The sequence below is a fragment of the Onychomys torridus genome, chromosome 15 (genome assembly GCF_903995425.1).
Source record: "Onychomys torridus chromosome 15, mOncTor1.1, whole genome shotgun sequence".
In the NCBI taxonomy this organism is placed as follows: Eukaryota; Metazoa; Chordata; class Mammalia; order Rodentia; family Cricetidae; genus Onychomys; species Onychomys torridus.
This window is the reverse complement of record NC_050457.1, coordinates 29,560,387-29,579,047: the sequence shown is the minus strand read 5'-3', so window position 1 is coordinate 29,579,047 and position 18,661 is coordinate 29,560,387. Positions and strand designations below refer to the sequence as shown.

The 18,661-nt window shown below is 36.8% G+C and overlaps 1 pseudogene; it reads right to left on the bottom strand.

The window, feature by feature from the left end:
* Positions 1-3,680: 3,680 nt before the first annotated feature.
* On the bottom strand, positions 3,681-18,434 carry LOC118596145 (annotated as a pseudogene).
* Positions 18,435-18,661: the final 227 nt, after the last annotated feature.

Genomic DNA, 18,661 nt, shown 5'->3' with positions numbered 1-18,661 from the left:
TGGGTTTCATTCAAGAGTGGTGTAAGCCCAAGCACTTTTCCAAAGTCTCCACTTCAGAGGTCCTCTGGTTTGTAACAGAGTGGCCCTATAATGGCCATAGTTTCTTGGTTCCTACCGGCCTTCAGAAGTTTGGTTGTATTTTATATATATATATTTTTTTCATTTCCACCTCAAGAAATGAATGTAGGTTGTCAGCCTTCAATTTTAATAAGCATAAAATATTTTATTGCTCAATGTACTAAGTCATTCTGATAGCAGTAGGGGATTAGTTTTTAAAAAGATCTTATAAGGTACATGGAAGGCACTTGGGGACAAAGGTAGATGCTCAGTTATTGAGTTTGGGTAGCATTACAAAAACCTCATCCACCAGTTGACTGCTTTTAATGTAAATAATTTCATGAATTCATAACTGGTAAGATTTGAAAAATAGTTAAAGCCATCTAATTTGCATGAAGAAAAAATGTAGAAAGGAAATAAGGAAAGATGAGATAATGATCTAAAGTCAAACAATAATTGAGGAGCACGCAAGTTTCTAGCCATGTTCAGGAGAACAGAAAGGACAAAGAAACTGTACAAGGTCAGCATTCTTGGTTCTCTGTGGAGCAGAGCTGGGAAGTCACTATGTAGAAATTCTGCTCAGTGACAAAAAAAGATGGTTTTCCATCTGTTTTATAGCATTCATTAGTTTATTTATCCGAAGATATTTGCTTACTGTTAACTATGTGCCTGGAATGAGTCCAGGTGATTGGGATATTGTAGTGATATCAGAAACACATTTGGGAGACATTAACAAAAATGTATACACCTGATCGAAGGAGAGTCAGCACGTTAATGGATGAAATGTGAAAAAAAATAATCGTTTAAGCTGGCTTCAAGAGAGAAGATATCTGAGATAGATCCCCAAGAAGAGATCAGAATAAGTGAAAGAATCACACAAATGATCCTTGGAAAAACTTCCTAGGAAGGGAGAATGGCAGATGGAAAGCAGATGAATGGGCCTGTCTGTAGCATTGAAAAAATGTAAGGAACTAATGCAGATGAACTTCTTCAGGTAAAGGAAAAGGCACTGGGAACAGAGATCTGAAGTGAAGAGGAAGGTAACATTATACAAGACTTTGCATGTGTTGCCCTGTAACATTGGGAAGCCACTGAGAGCTTTTAAAAGAATTGATATAAAATATTAACGTGTATGAGTAGTTTGCATGTATGTATGTATGTATGTATGTATGTATGTATGTATGTATGTATACCATGTGTGTCTTTTGTTCTGCAAGCACAAGTGCTCCTAACTGCTGAGCCATCTCTCCCACCCTGTTATCTTACATTTTAAATAAATTCTTAGACAGCTATTATCCTAATTAAAGACTTGGTCTTTTCCCATTCTATCATTCTAACTTAAGTCCTATTTTCATATGGTTTTAACAGCTGAATATGCCATAATATTCCATGTTTCTTTCATAACATGGCACATGCCCATATTCATATCTCAAAAAGAATGAAAAGATGATTTTTGCCCACAACCATTCCACACCTCCAGAACCAACCTAAACGCATTTAAAAAATTATGTTTACTTGATTTTAGTATCATGGATAGATTTTTCTAAGGGCTTTGTTAAGATAGTGTATGGAAAATATCTAGTATATTGTCAATCATGGAAAGGAAAAGGAATACATGTTTTATGATAATAGTTACAAATGTTATCCTGTAGTTATTTAATGGCTCCACAGCTTATCTGCCATCACAACAAACACAAACAAACAAAGAAAATATGCAATGAAACAACATCTACATGTTTCTCTGGATTTTACCCGTATTTTTGCCAGACTAATTTTTGAGTATTGCATTAATATTTATTTAAGTCATTGAGATATGATTGTATTTCTTTTGTTCTAATGCTTCAATAGCTATCCCATGGACCACAATAAAATTCCACATACATCATATTAGTTTACGATAAGCTGGCTGACTTGTCACTCAGCTTCTTATCAAATCTCTCCTTTCATTGCTTATCTTCACAGAATTAGTTGCAATTTCTTCATCCTCGCCTTGGACCCTGACAAACTCATTCCTGTTTCAGAGTTCCTAACATCTTCTGACTTAATCCAGGATCTTTGAGAGAATGGTCTCTTATTTTTCAGAGCTCAAGCAGATATTGCTTCTGCAAATATGTGATTCTAGAAGAGAGAAATATCCTTCACTATATCCACTTTTCTGGCATATTTTATCATTATACTCTTCTAAATGTGCAGACAATATGAACATAACAGATATTCTAAATATACACTGATTTTTACTTTCAGTTAGGGTCTCATTTGTGTTCCCAGAAATACTGATTTAAGAAAAAAATAGATGTTAAAATCACAAATATTCATAAAGATTAGCCTTTACTGAGAAGGAGAAATCTTAGGAATTATAAGTGACTATGCAGAAAAAAATTAAAAATGTGTCTTAGATATCTGCCTAACATTTCTACAATTTCTACAAATATGTTTACCTGACGTATTGCTACAATGATTTTGTTGTTTTACATCTGTCAACTTACATCTTGGTCAAAATTTCATATTGCAGAAAATATTAGAATAATAACATTTGGCAAAATTAAATGTTTATTAAATTACTGAGATTTCTATTTTATTTCACTTGACAGGGTTTCGCGCTGTAGCCCAGACTCTGTAGCCTACAATTCACCTTGTAGTCTATGCTGACATCAAACTCATGTCAAACCTCCTGTTTCAACTTCCATAGTACTAGGATTCTAGGTGCAAGCCATCATTATCAGTTTTAGTTATTGAACTTTAGATCCATTTCTTTCAACTTGATAATGTAGGAGAGGTAACAACCTTTTTTTTTCTTTTTTCTTTCTTTTTTTTTTTCTTTTTCTTTTTTGGTTGTTTGTTTTTGGTTTCTTGAGACAGCGTTTCTCTGTGTAGCTTTACACCTTTCCTGGAACTCACTTGGTAGCCCAGGCTGGCCTCGAACTCACAGAGATCCACCTGACTCTGCCTCCCAAGTGCTGGGATTAAAGGCGTGCGCCACCACTGCCCAGCCATATGCAGGTTTTTAAAGCCCTGTAGTAGATCTCTTATTCTATGACACAGAGTTGTTCTTCTATTATTAAGCAATGGATATACCTTAATACACTAATTAACCAAATATTGTCTCACACATGTAAAACAAAATATAGTTGAGAATAGCTTCTCCTTCATTTGGAACTGTATCCTTTTGTAATCATATTCCTTTTTTTTCCTAGAATTTGATTACTTAAGATTCATTATTTGTTATATTTATTATTTCATTTTTCTCATTGCAAAAGCTCTATGAAGATCAAAGTGTCTCCTCATGCACAGTACTCTGTCTCCTGAACAAAGGATAGTGTGGATGTATTAATTAAATAAGAAGCAGGTGAAAAAAGAATGAATAAGGCCATGTACTCATATGCCATATTACTGCTTTCCAATGGAGGGACTCAAGGTTTAAAGAGACATACAAATGGATTATTATATGTATCATGTATCTATTTATCTATTTATGTATCTATCTATGTATCTATATATCTATGTATCTATGTATCTATCTATGTATCTATCTATGTATCTATCTATCTATCTATCTATCTATCTATCTATCTATCTATTTTATTTGTAGCACTAATGTTTACTGGGGCATCCTAGCCCAGGCACTAGGGCTTGCTGGTGGTGTTCTTGATGTACAAAGATATTGTACTGGATACTTTGTCAGTTCTTCTTGAGCAAGGACACCAAGAAATTGACAGCCAGGTGGGTGTTGTAGACCAACTCATGGTTTTTCATCCTCATGTGGCCAATAGCAACAGTCAGACACAGCACCTTCTTCATCTGGAACTTGATCATGGATTTTACCTCATTGACTTTGGCCACCATGTTTTCACTGTATGTCAACAGGGAGAGGAACTTGGCAGCCTTCTTTAGGCCTAGGCTTAGAATACACAGGCTCTGCTTGATCAGAGACTCAGAGACCAAAATGGCATCATACTTCTTGGCCAGGCTTTTAGAACAACTTCTTGTTCTTATTAAGCTTCTTCAGCACCTCACAATCCATGTGGGGGTCTATCCACAGCCTTGGCTTCATCACAGTGCTGCTGGTCCCCAGGATGCACACCAATAACATGGGACTAGGAATAGAGTTAAGCCTGGTGTTGCCCAAGAGGCGTTTGTCCTTCTGAGGGGCATACTGTCCATCTTCAGGGTGGTCCTCAACTCCACCATTTCAAGAAACTGTGCTGGTTGAGCTGGCCTGTGTTGGGGATTTCCTGTACCACCTCAGTATGTCCCAAAAGTCTTTGCTACTTGTGGCTGTTCAATCCTGGAAAAATCAGAAAAGAGTGAGATATATTTTAAAACATTTTGGAAATATCTCAATGAATTCCAATATCTCTTACACATTCAATAGTTACTCAGTGCATTTCTTCAAATAAAATTATCCATATGCAAAACTCAATTACATACTATATTTTAAACTCATATTTCCAAGTAAATCATTTGACATCATCCGGTTATTTCAGACTATAATAGTATCCAGTATATTAATTTATTAAAAATCTACTAAGTCTAAAATGCATTCAATGAGTGAGTATTTTAATATTTTTAAAATTTAATTTGCCACAGAAAGAAATTTATTTTACATTGATCTTAGAATACCTATGAATATATTTTCTTATGCATATAATCAAAACAAAACTTCAATAAATTTTATTAATGCCTTTGGTATGTTATGATATAATTTATCCTATTATACTTTCCATCTCATATAAATATTACAGAAATACACTAAATTAATTTTGTGACCCATGAGTAGGTCATGATCAACAATTGAAATACAATGACAAATGGAATCCAAACATTAAGAAATACATGTCTACTTGGAAACGTGTGTGTGTGTGTGTGTGTGTGTGTGTGTGTGTGTGTGTGAAATGTAATATTTTTGGTGTCTGTAATTATTACTAATTCAGTTATTATCTTAGTTTTGATTGTTTGGTAAGAAAATAAAAGGCAAGATTTCAGTATTGACTTGACTATACTACTATAGTCCTTATTTTTTTCCAGAAGTTCCAATACATGCACATATATATGATGTGATTATAAAGTAATGCTGGAAAAAAAAAGATGTGAAATTTGCGCAAATTACACACACACACACATACACACACCGGGATTTAGCTGGGTTAACTCTTAAAAGGGGGAAAATAACATATAATTGTTGAGGTAATTTACAACTTCATATCTCTATCCAGGGCAAGAGATAGAACTCAGATTCTATAATTTTGGTTGAGAAGAAGTAGCTGTGCCTCAGTGGTTCTACACAAAACCTATGGAAAACTCCTATCTGGACCATAGGTGAGTGCCTGGGGTTAAAGTCAGAGAGGCAACTGCTCCTGGGTCCCACCCCTGAGCACCATCCTGGGAGGATCTGCCCAACTTGCCCCCCCCCCCGTTTCCGGCCAACCAGTGGGCCCTGTGGGAAGGCTCCCCTTTTCGCAAGACCCTGCAGTCTTCATACCCTGCTCCCACACCCATCTGCTGGAGACCCCAGCCACTTCCTCAGACTCAGAGAACAGCCCCCTGCTTCCATCGGCCCAGGAATTCCCATCTGGACCAGAGGTGAGTGCCTGGGGTTATAGTCGGAGAGGCAACCGCCCCTGGGTCCCACTCCTGGGCAGCATTCTGAGAGGAAATGCCCAAATTGGCCCCAGTTTATGGCCAATCAGCAGGCGCAGTGGGAAGGCTCCCCTTTTACCAAGACTGCAGGAAGACCCTGCAGTCTCCACACCCTGCCCCCACACCTATTTGCCCAAGACCATAATCACTTCCTGAGACTCAGAGACCAGCCCCCAGCTTCCATGCACCCTGCAACTCCCATCTGGACCAGAGACCAGAGAGACCCTCCAGTGGACACTACAACCTCAACGCCTTGCCCCCACACCAATCTGCTGGAGACCCATGCCACTTCCGGAGACTTAGAGATCAGTGTTCAGTATTCCATCCTGTCCCGGATCTCCCATCTGGACCAGAAAGCCCCCTAGCTCCCATCTGCCCCAGAACTCCCATCTGGACCAGAGCTTCCATCCTGTCCTGGAACTCCCATCTGGACAAGATAAGGAGATCCCAGGGACTTCCTGAGACTCAGAGTATAGCCCCCTAGCTGTCTGGACCAAATACACTGATAAGACCAAAAACAAACCCATGAAGAGATGGGCAGACACTAAGGCAGAAGTACATACAACAAAATAAAGAGCAATACAGCATCACCAGAACCTAGCCCTTCTCCAACAGCTAGACCTGAACATCACAGAATGGAAGAAGAAGAAAACAACCTTATAAGTAACATCATGAAGAGGCTAGAGCTTTATATAGAAGAAATAAAAAATAAAGTGGAAGAACAGACAAACAAAAATGGGAAGAATGCTATAAAAAAAAAAAAAACTAGAGGAAAAGACAATTAAAGCAGAAGAAAACAATAAGTCCCTGAAAGAAAATCAGGAAAAAGCAAGGGAAACAGTCAAAGACCTGAAGAGGGAAATTAAAAAAAAAAAGAAGAAGAAGACACTAGCAGAAGGAATGCTAGAAAGAGAAAATCTGAGTAAACAAACAGGAACTTCAGATGCAAGTATAACCAACAGAATGCAAGAGATGGAAGAGAGGATCTCTGGTATTGAAGATATGGTAGAAGAAATTGATTCATCAGTCAAAGAAAACACTAAAACCAACAAAGTCATGACCCAAAATGTCCAAGAAATTTGGGACACCATGGAAAGACCAAACCTACAAATAATAGGGATAGAGGAAGGAGAAGAATACCAACTCAAAGGCACAGAAAATATATTTAACAAGATCATAGAAGAAAACTTTCCCACCTTAAAGAACAAAATGCCTATGAAGATACAAGAAGCCTATAGAAAACCAAACAGACTAGACCCCCCAAAAAAGTCCACTCACTACTTAATAATTAAACAACTAAATGTACAAATAAAGAAAGAATATTAAGGGCAGCAAACAAAAAAGACCAAGTGACTTATAAAGGCAAACCCATCAGAATAACACCCAATTTCTCAATGGAGACTTTGAAAGCCAGAAGGACCTGGACAGATATAATGCAGACACTAAGAGACCATGGATGCCAGCCTAGACTAATATACCCAGCAAAACTCTCAATCATCATAGATGGAGTGAACAAGATCTTCCAAGAAAAAACCAGATTTAAACAATACTTATCCACAAACCCAGCCCTACAGAAAGCACTAGAAGGAAAACTCCAACCTAAGGGAGGCAGATACACCCATGAAAACACAGGCAATAGATAACACCACAGCAGTAAACCCCAAAGAAGAGAAGTACACACACACACACACACACACACACACACACACACACACACACACTACCACCAAATAATAAAAATAATTACAGGAATAAACAATCACTGGTCATTAATATCCATTAATATCAATGGACTTAATTCACCTATAAAAAGACACAGACTAACAGAATGGATACAAAAACAGGATCCATATTTCTGCTGCATACAAGAAACACACCTCAAATTCAAAGACAGACACATCTTAAGAATAAAGGGCTAGGAAAAGACTTTCCAATCAAATGGTATAAGAAACAACCTGGTGTAGCCACCTTAATACCCAGGAAAATAGACTTCAAACTAAAATCAATCAAAAGAGATGATGAAGGACATTACATACTCATCACAGGAAAGATCCACCAAGATGAAGTCTCAATTCTGAACATTTATGCCCCAAACACAACAGCATGCACATATGTAAAACAAACATTACTAAAGCTTAAATCACATATAAAACCCCACATATTAATAGTGGGAGACTTCAACACCCCACTTTCACCTCTAGACAGACCAGCCAAATTGAAACTTAACAGAGACATAATGGTCTTAACTGATGTTATGGCTCAAATGGACTTAATTGATAGCTACAGAACATTCCACCCAAACAAAGAAGAATATACCTTCTTCTCAGCACCCCATGGAACCTACGCTAAAATTGACCACATACTTGGCCACAAAGCATATCTCAACAGATACAAAACAATTGGAATGACTTCCTTTGTTCTATCAGACCACCATGGTTTAAAGTTAGATTTCAACGAAAGAATCCTATTGATGAATATATGTAGGACTTTTGTCCACAAACTCCGTGACACAGAAGAAAATTAATGATATAAATATCTGGGAATTTCATTAGGAAATTACAAAGTCTGTCATAATTGGATGTATAAAGTTTGCTTACATTCAATCTATATATAGGATTCCTAAAGCATACTAATCATGTATATACAGACACAGTCACTTTATAAACTGTTATGTACTTTATATACAGGTAGTGGTAATTAACACTTTCATACAATTCTTACTAATGATTGGAAAACTCTGGTGTTTTTACACTTAGGTAATCGCATAAATATATAAAATATTCTTGTTAAGACAGAATATCTGTGTTGACTAACTCAAGGGGAATTTTCTCACAGTTTTATGATGCCAATCATCATTAGAAGAATTTTCCATGTGTTTGGATAGCCCAATCAATGTATTCTATATTTTATTTTGCCTTGTATACATTGTTTCTGCCTCTTTTCACAGTATCATCTCTGTCTCCTCAGCTTCCTGGCCAGTGTAACTCAAGTCAGCGTTCTGGTTTGTTAGGAACATCCTTTGAAGCCACATTAAGGGTGGCAAGCTAGACAGCGCTTAACTGGGTCTGGAAGTGACTATGAACCACCACAAATACACACCACAAACTGAAATGACAGATACTCCCATCTCAACACCTAGTGGCAATGGCATTAAAGTAGGATAATGCTGCAAATACTGTCATATGCTTACAATGTTCCCCAATGTATTCAGTAGCTCTTACATTTCATGCTTTTGGCATTTAGCACACTAGTCCATGCAAAAAAGTCATCTATGCATCTCTGCATTTGCTGAGGAAGCAAGGTTCTATAAGATTTTCCCTTAGTACAATACAATCTTCTCTATCATTCACCAACTATGACATTTCATAAAGATCTGCATTTCATATGAGGCTCTCAGTTCTTGCTCCCCACATCCTGATGATGCATGACTCTTTCTCTATTCCAGGGTGAAAATTCCCATTGGCTAAGAGTTTAATAATCAAGACCAATCACAGCATAATCAAACAGTGGCCATAGTTTCAGTATTGTTTTCAACTGGCTTCTATAGTAATTGACTCTATCTAGTTTCTCATATTGATTGATTTTCCTTTCTTTCTAAGCTGAACTGTTCATCTTTTTTTTCATTTAAATATTCTTTTCTTTAGGTAATATTGCTACAAAGTTGATTGAAAAATGTCCAGGGAATCTAAATCAGTTATCAGAACTATGACCAGAAAGTCCCAAAATTAATATATGTACTTACATGTCAATTGGCTGGATACAAATGGTACTGTGACAGGTGCTATCCCAGGACAGCCACTGAGAAATTAGGATTTCCAAGAATACTATGTACAAAATGGACCTTGAATAAGTGCACACTGCAAAGTTTGTATTGAGGATCAATAAGAGCAGTAAAATTAAATGCTGGTGGCCTGGGTTAAATGCATTTCAGGGCACTGAGGCAAGGTCAAGATACTAATTGAATTCACACCCAGAAGATTTATCCAGGGAATTGCACTTCCAGAAGTTGAAAAGAATCATGATTTAAAATTGATCCACCAAATCATCTTCTGGACTTTCATGTTACAAGTCATTTTTTTCCAGGCAGGACAGAATTACTGGCAAATTTTATGTCAAATAGGATAGATAAATAATTTCTTGCTATGTTACTAAGTTGCAAGAAAGGAACTTGGGTTCTAAGATAGCAGTACAGAAGAACTCATAACTCCACTCAGAATTCCCTATGAACCTACCTTCTCTGTAATACACTTATATCTGCACAAAACAATGAATTTAACTTGGTTTAAGATTAATGGTTGTATTGTTAACAGACAAACTAGACTGATCAATATTGCTAATAGAGTAGAGCATATGCTTGGGAATTTTCAAACTTGATTTTCTTTAGGTGATAGGAGAAATGTGTACTTTCTACTGAGGTGGTAAATTTTAGGTTTCATATGAATTTTAGTGTACCCAAGATTGAAACAATCACATTGTCCTCTCATGCTCTGCTTCCATGTCTTTGTCCAGGAATGTCATTAAAAGTATATGTTTTTATCAAATGATGAGATAAAGACCAGTACAACATACAAATCATCAAAACCTAAAAAAAAAAAAAAACCATAAAAGTTCTACTTGAAGCTAATACTCTATTGCTGAAGAACCTGTACACTTCAGACACTTGATTACAATTGACGGAATCAAGCTGGATCCGACCTGGCAGACCCCTGCCTAAGGATGGCCTCTCATACTATCCAAAGGTTCTATGCAGGTTGTCCAGAGGGAAAAAAAAAAGCAGCCAATAGTCATCTCCATCTATAAAGCCTGTGAACCACCAGTCAGCAAGACAGTCCCAAGGATACAATAGTGGCACCTGTGTCTTAGAGGTAACTAACAGCATTTTAGTTTGACAGAAGCCCCAATATATATGAGGGAATTCTTGTCTGAAACTGTAAAACTAATAAACTACACCTGGCTGATAAGACCATAGACCTAGAGGAGATAAAACTGCTGGCTGGCCACTTTTTTCAGTTGGTGTAAATCTTTTTTTTTTTTTTTCTTTGAGCTGAGGACCAAACCCAGGGCCTTGTGCTTGCTAGGCAAGCACTCTACCACTGAGCTAAATCCCTGACTCCAGTCGGTGTAAATCTTAACATTATTATACATACTTATCCTTGTAGTCACAGATAAGTGTAACTCTCATTTCTAATTAAAGAAACTTCTTTTTGTAGCAGACAGAGACCATTACAGAAAGACTCAACTGCTCAAAAAGTAGATAACAACTAATTGTGGAGTGCCCAATCCCATTTGATATATCAACAACACAAGTCCTGTACCTAAGGCTCAGGATAATATCACAGAATAGAGGGCAGAGGATCACAGCACCTGCTTTTAGACATTGTCTTCTAGGTAGGACAGGGAAGATGCCCTTATGAAACCACAAAAATATGGTGGCCCTAACAAGACTTGAACAACAACACTAGTTGAAAATGCCTTTGTTGATGAGAAAAATCTCACACTACCCTACCCCTAGATGAAGAGCTATAGTCTATTAATGGTTGTTAAGAGAAGAAGAATCTGTCTCTTCCAGAGATGTACTCTTGTTAGGTCATCCAATCTCAAGTGGTCATCTCTACACACATGTACATATGAGCAATAATAAATAGATTCAGCAGCTTATATTTATATTAACTGATATATATATACATAATGTAATATATAAACATGTACATAAGCATACATGTCTTAGTTAGGGTTTTTATTGCTGTGAAGAGAAACCAGGACCATGACAACTCTTATAAAGAAAAACCATTTAATTGGAGTGGCTTGCTTACAGTTTTAGAGGTTCAGTCCATTATTGTCATGGTAGGGAGCACAACAGCATGAAGGCAGACATGTTACTGAAGAAGTATCTGAGAGTCTTACATCTTGTAGGCAACAGGAAGTAGACTGAGATGCTGGGTGATATCCTGAGCATAGGAAACCTCAAAGTTTGCCCCCACAGTGACACTCTTCCTCCAACAAAGGCACAACTTCAATACCACCACTCCCTATGAGATTATGAGGTCCAATTATGTTCGAATACCACAATACACATGAAAAATAACAAAGAAAAAAGTCATAAATTTAAAGGGGAAAGTTGTGTTGGAGGAAGTGAATGAGAGATGGAAGGGTAGAAAACATATAACACACTACTTGTCTACAAAATTCCCCCCAAAAATTAAAAGTATATACAAGTTCTGAATGTTACTAGAGTATGATATTTTGCATCTGGAAATCAGTATTGGCATATTTTAATAAAATGCAAGCCAATGTCACAGTTCATAGCTCATTGTCAAATCATGGTTACAGTTACAGACACCCTGAGGTAATATAAGTCCAATCTTTAGGTGGAGTTTTAGGCTGGATTTTAAAGCATTGTTTCTTTTTCTTACTAAGTGATTCCATCTAAGACACACTCTTAGTTGGTATCCAAAAATAAAGGACAGCATCAGAGTTAAGAAGAAATGGTGTTGAGTGGGTGTTCTAAGGTGATGGAAGTGTTCTGTATTATCATTGGGTATTGGATATGTGGCTGAATATGACTATTAAAGCTGAATAAACTAGAAATTTAATAAATGTGTATGTTGTTATATGTGGGAAACAGTGTCATTTTTTAAAGTCATAGCTGAGCATGATGGCTGTACCTGTAATCCTAGGATTTGTAATGCTGGGCTGTATTATCATGATTTTGAGGCTGTCCTAAGCTATGTAGTTGAGACCCCTTCTAAAAACAACCAGCCAAACTAACAAAGAGACACTCAAGGAAAAAAGAGGAAAGAGAGAGTAAGAATATATTCTAAATGGATTGCTTTGACCATCTAAGTCTTATTCCACAGCACTGAATGGACTCAGAGACGGAGAGGTACTAAGAAACTCGCCCAAGTATCTGACTCTGGAATGTAGACAACACTGGAAGGAGACATTTTGTTACTGTCCAGACTGGATGTGACCCACACTCAGTAACTCATTAAAGGCATACAGGACTAAACCTGTCACCAGCCTCAACAACTCTGAAGTATTGTTCACTGCAATTTGAGAAGCGTTTAAACAATTAGTAATAACTTACATTCACAGTGTCCAATGTTGTTTTCAGAGGAATGCTATGCTAAAAATGTTGAATGATATATTTCATGAAAGGACAAACTTTAGTAGATTATTATAAAAATATGAAGTAAATATATTTTCTTCATTTTCTCAGTCAAATCAGCTCAAAATTCTCATCCCTATTTATTTAACATACTAAAAATTCTTATAATCTATTCTTAGTTAAAGGAATTCAATACCAGTTCCTGAAGAAACAAAAGGATGCTAGACACATTCTCGGTTTATTTAGGAAATGTGACTTCTACAGATATACCTATTTAATATCTCTCAGAGTCTAGACTATTACTTCACACTAACTCTCCTAATTAGTCAGTACCCTCTAAACTGTTAAAACAACAAAGCCAGGGGCCAGGTAGTTGGTTCAACAGGTAAATGCACTTGCTGCCAAGCCCGATGACCTCAGTTTGATACCCAGGACCCACACCATGGAGGAAGAGTACTGATTCTGGCAAATTGTCTTCTGCCCCAATTTCCTGTACCCATATACACCTGGTATACTTATGGGACATATATATCACATCATACATACAAGAATACATACGTACATACACACACACACACACACACACACAGAGAGAGAGAGAGACAGACAGACAGACAGACAGACAGACAGAGACAGAGAGAGACAGAGACAGAGAGAAAGAAAGAGTAAAAGTAAACAAACAAACAAACAAATTGTGTTTTAGGAAAATAAAACAGAAACCATAAAGCAAAAATATATGATAGAGAACAATGATTAATGACTGAACTGTCATCTTTACTCTCCACGACTCCGACAGATGCCCCTTTTGTATTCATTATCATAGAAGGAGGGGACAGTATCTACCCAACACAGTGCTTACTCTCGAAGAAGTGGTAACTGTGCACATTTAAACAAAGAGACAGTCACTGTGGGTTGTGGAATGAGCATGTTCAAAGGGTAAAAAGTAGAATTACTAGAATCATGGATTTAGAATAATCAAAGGTGTGTTTTATGGAGGGAAGACAAGAGATAACTAAAGGATTTAACATCAAAATTAATATGTAATCTTGTTGTGCTGTAACCATTGCCCTCTCTGTTGAGGCAACGTGGAATGGATGAGATGTGAGGCAGAGAGATTTACAGTTCAAGTCACAAATGATATGAATCTTCAAAATGAAACAAAGTAGTCCCATGACAGCTGACTAGGAGAAACAAAACTATATAGATTGGGAAATAGAATCCACAATGTTTCCAGGTTATCAAACATCAACAGTGAGAGATATGAAGGATTCTTTTCCCAGAGACTGAATGAATGGGCCAGGATTAAAATGAAACAATCGATTGGGTGTACACAAACAGGAGGACAAAGCAGAATAGTAAAGTAGAGACAGAGAGAAAGGAAAAAAGCGGGTAGAAAGGGGATACATGAGAAGAGGTAGAGAGCCGAAGCACACAGACAAACTAAAGTAGCCTTTCACCAAAAAGCTAGTAAAGCTGTGAACTTTAGGACTGTTGAATAGGAAAGATTACAGACAAAACAAAACAAGAGTGAAAATGAACCTCAAAAGGCAAAGGCCCAAATGAGAAGTAAGTACATATGGTTCTTTCCCTCAATTCACAAAATAACAGATGCTGTGGACAGAAACTTCTGAAATCCAAACACCAAAAATAAGAACAAGCCGTGACATGTGTCAATGAGGTGGTGATTTTGGCTCCTGGGCTCAAAATGTAATTCCTACACTCCATGCTTCTAAAACAACAGTTCCAAAGACTGTTCTCTATGGTCTGTGTATTCCTTTCTCACCTCAAGTGAAAGTGGTAATGAAATCCTTGTATTGTTGAGTCGTACAAGGATCATATTCTAAGCAAACTTCTTCAAGACAATGTATTTAAAAATTCCTTAAAATTATGAAAGTGACCAGATTGCAAACCATATATCCAAGAGGACATGAGGTTAGGGATTTAGTATGGCACATGCAAATTAACTTTCTTTTTAAAAATTAGTAAAATTGTGAAACCTCACATTATTATTTAGTTTGCTTTAATGTTTGTATTTCAAGCATGGTCATTTATTTCCAAAGAAATGTTCAAGGTTAAAGCAATAGCTAAGCCGTATGTGAAAAGAGCAATCTCATAAAACCATGAGCAGAATGATGGATAAAAGTGACTGTAAGGTTCAAGAGCCTTGAGTCTGTGATTTGCTTTTCATAATTTCCATAGACTACAATTTAACTGTAGTTAAGGTTTGAAAAGCAGTTAAATATGTCCTACTTTTTTTTCCACATTAAGTCTAGTAACATTTGTTCTTTAGCTATCAGTAGTATCTGCTATCTGTTTTAAGATTAAGGACACTGGTTTTAAATCTTAAATAATCTTCTTTGAAACTATGATTAAAAAAGTTATCTCTTAGAATAATTATTTTGTGCTTTTGCAAGTCAGCCAAGAAGAAATTAACCTGGATCAAATATAAATATTGAATCTTAGCAGTTTAAAAAACGCTGATTTTATTTGCAGTTGTTCAAATAATGTTAATAGAATATATTATTATCACAATTATCATAATTGCATAGTCATATTTTTCACTAAATAATATGGGGTAATATCATTCTAGAAATTCATAGTTAATTCAGAGTCACATCTGAAATGAACTTTAGAATTTTAAAATAGACAAAAGAAAGTATTCGAAGTAAATTGTCTCATGCAAATGATTGAAATTAGTTTTGTATCATGAAAAATTATTTAAACTATTCTGGAATTCTGGAGTCTGAGCAACATTCTTTTGACATGCTGGTGTATTTAGCCACAGCACTCCCCAACAGAGTGTTAGATGTACAACTAGGGAATGGGGGCTGTCCAGGTTTAAAAACAACAGAAACCAATGATGAGGCAGAGGAAATTGGATATTAGCCTTATTATGCATTACATCCTCTCTGATTTGCTACCTAACAGCTGCAGGAACGTCAGTTTTCTCTGACATTAATGTGGTACCAAGATGGGGGTAGTTTGCTATTATACACATGGCTTAAACGTTGGAATATGATTTGAGGAAATAAAACACAACCTAATAGCCTTAGTGTTCTGGAATTTATATCTTTTGAGAGTTCTGTTTTAAAAATATGTTTAGTTCTGTTTAGACAGGTTTAGCTACTCTGAAAATAACTTTTAAGGGTTGACTTAGTGCAATGCATGTATTTTTCTCTTGCTTATAGTCCAAAGTCATTTAGTGGTACTTCAGTGTGAATAGTGATGCTTTCTGTGCTCTTCAATAAATACAGAGCAAAAGCCCTTTGTAGGTACCTACACAGGGAGAGAGACAGATCCACAATACAGCTTCATGCAGCACAGATTCATACTCATATATAGAGACAGACAAGGAATGAGAGAAGACCCATGAAGACACAGCATTCAGAGTAGAGAATTCTAATCTACACTGGCCTTTGGTTGAATTGCTCCAAGGGAAAGTGTGTTTTATTTCTTTCCCTTAAAGCAATACCATAATGCCTGCATTATGGATGATGCTGATTTTGTTACCAATCCGTTCAAACCAACACAGTTTTTAAAAATATTTTCCTATATGTATATTGTGCATGCTTACAGTAATCCCTCACTCTTTCTAGTCTCCCTCCCACTCCTTTTATGCTCAAGCCCATTATTTTCCTACCATTACCTTTCAAACTTTTTTTCAGACCCACTAAATTTAACCAGGATAATCTGTGAACATGGGTTTGCAGCTGTTCATTGAGGACTCGCAGAATTTTCAGTGGGTATATAACTCTAAACAATTACTGAATCCATCAGAAGCCTGAGTTTCTTAGACAGTGTAGTGTCCTATGAACACTATACATTCAGAATTGACTGTTGAAAGTCTGCAGACGTGTGTATACCAATTTCATACAGATGTAAGTTTTGTGAAGTCATAACTGCATGACAGTATTGGCTGACATGTCCAGAAGACAGTATTTCATCATTCTTCTCTCTGTCTTCTCACTCTTACATTCTTTCTGCACCCTCATCCATGGTGATACCTGAGCCACATAGGAAGTGGTATACTGCCCTGTTTAGGACTGAGCACTCAACTCTTACCACTCACTCTCAGAATCCTAAGCAGCCATTGTCTCTGAATTCACTGACATTCAGTGCAAAGAGAAGTGTACTTGATTGAGTCCAGAAATAACATTTGTTGAGGGATATACACAAATATTTAGAAGGCAACACAGAACTGTGATACTTTATCTGGATAACAGCACTAATTTCTCCTGTTATAACACTAAATTTTCCTGTAGGGTCAAAGACCTCTTTAACCATGGGTTTTGACCATGTTTTCTATACTATATATTAATTCCTTCTGTGCAGCGAGAAGATCGGTTGGTTAGCCCCATAACAGTTATGCCATGATTTTGTAGGTATGCATGTCTTACCTCAAAAGGTTGGTGGTGCTCATCATAGTTTCATGGCTGGGTAAGACCATTGATTTGTTTATTCCCTCAGCAACCCATGTAATAATTTTTGGTGCTATGAAAGACAGCCAGAGAGGAAGAAGTTTCCAGATCATTTCTAACTTAATTTCTCTGTATCTTGAAGCCAAGGTGCATGGTATTTCTAACAATAGGACAATTTCAACTAATTCTTGTGGAAATAAAGAATGGTAGCAGGAGACTATATCTTGGGGACCTGAGAACTCCCTGTTCAACAACTCGTGGGATTGTATTATGCTACTCCTGGCTTTTAAGATTAGTGTTATCTAGGTATGCAGGATCTCTTCCTCATAAATAGCTTTTAAAACTTACATTTTAATTGGCTTCAAAAATAAGAAGATTCTATATGCTTTTATTTTATGTATCCTTAATTTTGGTTAACCATCCTTCCCCTTCATGTCTCCCATTCCTCTATCCCAATCTCTGTTTAAACCTTCCATCACCCCAAATTACCTTTCTCTGTTTACAAATCTGTTTTTACTTAATTTGCTTTTACATATTCATTTTGGAATCACCTTGTGAGTTTTGTCCTTTGGTTGTGAACCTTAGCTTGACAGCCCTCATCTTGTGACTTTTTTAAAGTTTGTAATATATATGTATGTATGTGTGTGTGTGTGTGTGTGTGTGTGTGTTAGTTTTATAGATTTAACACTTTAATAATAAGCATCATTTAATTAATCATCATGGAATAACTTTCCATTTTTCTTACCAGAATTTCGGGGGAATTCAGTGTGACAATCCTCTATGAGTTTTGCCATATTTACATGGAAGATTTAATGACAGGAATCTATAAGCTCTCTTTCTCTGGTATCTTCTTTTTTGGTGTAGTGATGAGAATAATGCCTTTTAAGATCTCTACAAATTAGAAATCCATCAGGCTTCTGAAGAGAAACTGTTTCATTGCTGGGTAGCTTGACGTATGGTATGTAATTTAAAATTACCCATTACAGTCTTTATCTTGGTCTGAATGAGAGGTACCTTGTACCTCCTCTTAGGCGTTTGAATACATTGTCCCCAGTTGGTGGTGCTGTTTGGGTAGATTTAGAAGGTGAAGTCTTGCTGGGGAGGGTTGGGGGTTTCAACACCATTCCCACTTCACTTTTTACTTCCTGCTGGCAGTGTAGAGTGTGATCCCTCAGGTTTTCTCCAGCCACTCTGTCTGCCGCTTGCTGCCACATTTTCCTGCAGCACAGACTATGAAATTGGAACTCTAGTTCAATCCCATTGTAACCAACCGTAAGCCAAATAAACCTATCTGTTTACAAGTCACCCTGGTTGTGCTGATTTTGTCATAGCAATAGAAGACTAGCTATAACAACATGGCTCTTTTATTTAGAGCTCTTCTGTTGCATTTTGTTAGAGAACATTTAATGCCCTTTATGTGTGATGTGTTCTGCGAACATTT